This window comes from Hylobates moloch, unplaced genomic scaffold (genome assembly GCF_009828535.3).
Source record: "Hylobates moloch isolate HMO894 unplaced genomic scaffold, HMol_V3 SCAFFOLD_9, whole genome shotgun sequence".
NCBI lineage: Eukaryota > Metazoa > Chordata > Mammalia > Primates > Hylobatidae > Hylobates > Hylobates moloch.
This window is the reverse complement of record NW_026652284.1, coordinates 81,098,520-81,103,543: the sequence shown is the minus strand read 5'-3', so window position 1 is coordinate 81,103,543 and position 5,024 is coordinate 81,098,520. Positions and strand designations below refer to the sequence as shown.

Below are 5,024 nucleotides of genomic sequence, written 5' to 3'. Positions count from 1 at the left end.
CTCCCACCTCAGCCTCCCAAGTAGCTGGGACTACAGGCTCCAAGCACTGCACCTGGCTAGTTTTTAAAAACACTTTTGTAGTGATGGAGTCTCAGTATGTTGTCCAGGCTGGCCTTGAACTCTGGGCTCAAGCAATCCTTCCATCTAAGACTCCCAAAGTTCTGGGATTACAGGTATGAACCGTTGCACCCAGCTCTTGGGGAAAATTCTAGGCAATGATTCCTCTCCTCTATCTCCACTTCAGCACAATTTTCAAGAGCTGCAGCTCTTTTAACAACTTGTTAGGGTTAGAAGTTGCCACAGCAGTAAAATTGTGGTGAAAAGAACATAGGGAAGTGATGGAAGCTCAGTGATCAGACCCTGAGACCTGTAGAGAAGGAAGGTGAGGAATAGCACTGTTTTGGTGTTTTTGTTTGTTTGTTTTTGAGACAGAGTCTCACTGATTTTTTTTTTTTTTGTATTTTTTGTAGAAACGGGGTTTTGCCATATCGCCTAGGCTGGTCTGGAACTCCTGGCCTCAAGTGATCCACCTGTCTGGGCCTCCCAAAGTGCTGGGATTACAGGCCACCACGCCTGGCCAGCATGGTTTATTCTGTGCATCCACACCTAGCCCCACCCCACCAACTCAACCTCAGTGGATCTCAAGTGCAGTCTCTACATCAGTGGCATCAGCACTGCAGGGGACTTGGTAGAAATTCAGGGCCCCACCTCCGACCTACTGAATCAGAAACTCTAGTGGTTGGGCCCAGCAATCTGTTTTAACAAACTCTCAAGGTGAGTGTGATTGGATTCGAGAATCACTGATCTAGGGCAGAGTCCAGGGCCCTCCTCACAACACACACCCTGACCCATACCCAGGCAGACCTGCTTCCTGGATGGGTTCCTCCTGATGTTAGAAAGTGGCTTTACCTTGGACAATGTCAGGAGCCTTGTTTTACGTATTCTCTGGGTCTAGCACACAGGAAGTATTTAAGAATGGCTAATGGGCCGAGCTTGGTGGCACCCACCTGTAATTCTAGCACTCTGGGAGGCCAAGGCGAGTTTAGGAGTTCAAGACCAGCCTGAGCAACATGGTGAAACCCCGTCTCTACTAAAAATACAAAAATTAGTTGGGCGTGGTAGCATGCGCCTGTTGTCCCAGCTACTCAGGAGTCTGAGGCAGGGGACTCACTTGAACCCAGGAGGCAGAGGGAGGTTGCAGTGAGCCAAGATTGCACTGCTGCACTCCAGCCTGGATGACAGAATGAGAATCTGTCTTTAAAAAAAAAAAAAAAAAAAAAAAAAAGAATGGCTAATGAACTAAACTGAAGTGCATATTTTATATATGCTTGGGATCAGTTCATTTATTCCATTCCTTAGCTCTCTAGATTCAGCAATATCCAAATTCTCCTCTCTCACACCATTTCTTTCTTCTTCTTCTTCTTCTTCTTCTTCTTCTTTTTTTTTGGGCGGGGGCGGAGGTACAGACTCTCACTCTGTTGAGCAGGCTGGAGTACACTGGTGTGATCTTGGCTTACTGCAGCCTCAACCTCCTAGGCTCAAGCAATCCTCCTGCCTCAGCCTCCCAAGTAGTTGGGACTACAGGTGTGCACCACCACACCCGGCTATTTTTATTTTATTTTTGCTATGTTGCTCAGGCTGGTGTCGAACTCCCGACCTCAAGTGATCCTCCCATCCCGGCCTTCTAAAGTCCTGGGATTACAGGTGTGAGCCACTGCACCCAGCCACACATCATTTCTTTCAGTTTTTCCCAGGGTTTCTTTCCCCCCTTCCCCGTCTCCCTAATTCCGATGTGCAGAGCTCTCAAACCATCCTGCTGTGCAGAGTCCATGTTTCCTCTCTAAATTCAGTCCTTTGGAAATGTACTCCATTCACTGTCCCAAATATCACTGCCATGGCCTATCTTCTAGCCACAGAATCCACTCGAAGGTCCCAGCGTACAGCATTCAACATCACTACCCTACGCTCTCTACCCCGTCATTCTTCCTGCCCACCTGCCCCCAATGTTTTAACTTCATTCCTTCTGTGATTGGTCCCACTATTTTCTTTTACTGTGGCTCCTACTCTTACTACTCTTACTGATATCCCTGAGTCTGCCCTCTCTCTGTCACCTCTATTCCCTTCCATTCCAGTTGACACCACGATAACTAAAGTCTTCATTCCTGGTCAACTGTGTCTCCTCACTGTTCTAATCTTAAATATATCCTGGCTCTGATCCAAACCATAGCACATCACTCTCAGATTAACTTTCGGCAGACACCACTATGGTCATGACAGGGAGGGGCACACCACAGAACAAACTATAATGCACAGGTACCAAGCCTGTCACCAGAGAATTGGCATGTGCCCCTCCCATGGAGTCCACCCACCTACCTTATCCTCAGAGCATGACTTCTCTCCCTCCCCATTCACTCTAATTTTTCTCCTTTTTCCTCTCAGACTGTCCCCTGGAATTGAAAATTTATTGCGTCCACTATTTTACTCCTAACTTATTCCTGCCATCCCCTCAGGACTGCCTTTGGACAACCAAAATGGCCTGTGAGAGTGCTTTGCTAAATCTGGTTCTTCAGGTAAAGACAGTTCTTTCTCCTAAGAGGAGTTCTGTTCTCCTAAGAGGAGTTCTGTTGGCAGATTTTAATCTTAACAATATACTTTTTCTCCCCACTACAGGTGACGAAGGGTGGAAGAGGTTCAGTTTGTAACAGGTCATCAACTGCACTTGACCTAGAACAGGTCCTTAGGCGGGAGGTCAGGGCCTCCAGAGGCTTCCTGAGCATACTGGAATCCTGAGGGAAGGAACAGTCTCTAAGGAGGTGGTGGGAAAGAAGGTGCAATACTGGAGTCTGGCCAATTCCACTCAAGTAGAGAAAGCTGACCCCCCTTCCCTTGGGATGCCCAGTAGAGAGGAAGCTAGAATCAGAGACATAGAGGCCAAGGAACTGTGACCATATAGAAACCTCCAGCCAAGAAGGTAAACCAAATCATTCCTTGGGAAGGTATTCCTAGATTTGCTTGGGAAGACATAATTGTTTTTTTTAGTGGATATACATCTCTTAATCCTGGGAAGATTTAGAATTACATAGAGATATAACGAAGGCAATCAAACCTCATGGTGTTTTTTGTTTTTCTTTTCTGTTTTGAGACGGAGTCTCACTCCGTTGCCCAGGCTGGGGTGCAATGGCGCTATCTTGGCTCACTGCAACCTCTGCCTCCTGGGTTCAAGCAATTCTCCTGCCTCAGATTCCTGAGTAGCTGGGATTACAGGCGCATGCTACCACATCCAGCTAATTTTTTGTATTTTTAGTAGAGATGGGGTTTCACCACGTTAGCCAGGCTGGTTTCGAACTCCTGACCTCAAGTGATACACCCGCCTTGGCCTCCAGAAGTGCTAGGATTACAGGTGTGAGCCACTATACCCGGCCTAATTTGCATTTCTCTAATGGTCAATGATGTTGAGCTTTTTTTCATATGTTTGTTGGCTGCATTAATGTCTTCTTTTGAGAAGTGTCTGTTCCTGCCTAGACATACTTTTAATGTTTACTAAAGTGTCTAAAAATTAACCTTGCACAGGCATGATGGTACACACCTGTAGTCCCTACTACTTGGGAGGCTGAGGCAGGGGGATTGCTTGAGCCCAGGAGTTTGAGACCAACCCGGGAAACATAGCAAGACCCCATCTTTAAAAAAAAAATAAAATTAACCTTGCAATGCTGCTTTAAAGTATACAACTTGCTGATGTAGACTTTTTTATTATAATTTTAAAATCTTTTAAAAGTTTATGTACTATTTTGGAACTTTTTTATTTTTTATTTTATTTTATTATTTTATTTTATTTTAGAGACAGAGTCTCACTCTGTCACCCAGGCTGCAGTGCAGTGGCGTGATCTCGGCTCACTGCAAGCTCCACCTCCCTGGTTCACGCCATTCTCCTGCCTCAGCCTCCTGAGTAGCTGGGACTACAGGCGCTCGCCACCACGCCTGGCTAATTTTTTGTATTTTTAGTAAAGACCGGGTTTCACCGTGTTAGCCAGGATGGTCTCATCTCCTGACCTCGTGATCCGCCCGCCTCAGCCTCCCAAAGTGCTGGGATTACAGGCTTGAACCACCGCGCCCAACCCTATTTTGGAACTTTTAAGATAAATTACAACTTACTGTATTTATTAGTTTAATGTATTTGTTTAATGAGAATTACTTAAGAATTTGGAAAAGTGTGTTAATCAGAAAATTGATGTTTTTGAAAAAATAATCAAATTTTTAAATTAATAAATGCAATTTAAAGTGTTTAAAATGATTAAACAAGTGGCTCAGACATTGTTTGTTAGATTTATAAGTAGCATAATAAAATGGAAATGTTTAATGTAAAAGCTTGAGATTTTAAATGTGAAAGTAGTGGATATTAATTTTTGAAAACCCAAGTAGTGTTGTATGAAAGGAGAGAAAATTAGCACACCTCTTGACAAGGATGAAAGAGGCCCTCAAGCCTGACAACACACATACAGTTAAGGCACTGCCACCTACTTCGTGGCATCTGACCATCCTTAAAAAATAATTTAAAAAAAAAAAAGTGACTTTTTAACTTTGGTTTTCTTTTTTTGAGACAGGGTCTCACTCTGTCGCCCAAGCTGGAGTGGACCTCAGATCACTGCAACTTCCACCTCCCAGGCTCAAGTGATCCTCCCACCTCAGCCTCCTGAGTAGTTGAGACGGATGGCACTCGCCACCACACCTGGCTTTTTTTTTCTTTCTTTCTTTGTTTTTGGCAGAAATAGGGTTTTTCCATGTTGCCCAGGCTGGTCTCAAACTCTGAGCTCAAGTGATCCACCTGCCTGGGACTCTCAAAGTGCTGGCATTACAGGCATGAGCCACTGTGCCCAGCCCCAAGTAACTTTTTTTTTTTTTTGATGGAGTCTCTCTCTGTCGCCCAGGCTGGAGTACAGTGGCACAATCTTGGCTCACTGTGACCTCCTTCTCCCAGGTTCAAAGCGATTCTCCTGCCTCAGCCTCCCGAGTAGCTTGGATTAGGC

General features: G+C 45.1%; 1 non-coding gene across 1 annotated transcript; it reads left to right on the top strand.

Annotated features, from left to right (window-relative positions):
- Nucleotides 1–4,418: 4,418 nt before the first annotated feature.
- Nucleotides 4,419–4,544, top strand: LOC116814018 (U6atac minor spliceosomal RNA). The gene has a single exon (XR_004371122.1). It is a non-coding gene; the product is annotated as a U6atac minor spliceosomal RNA (small nuclear RNA).
- The last annotated feature ends 480 nt before the right edge of the window (nt 4,545–5,024 follow it).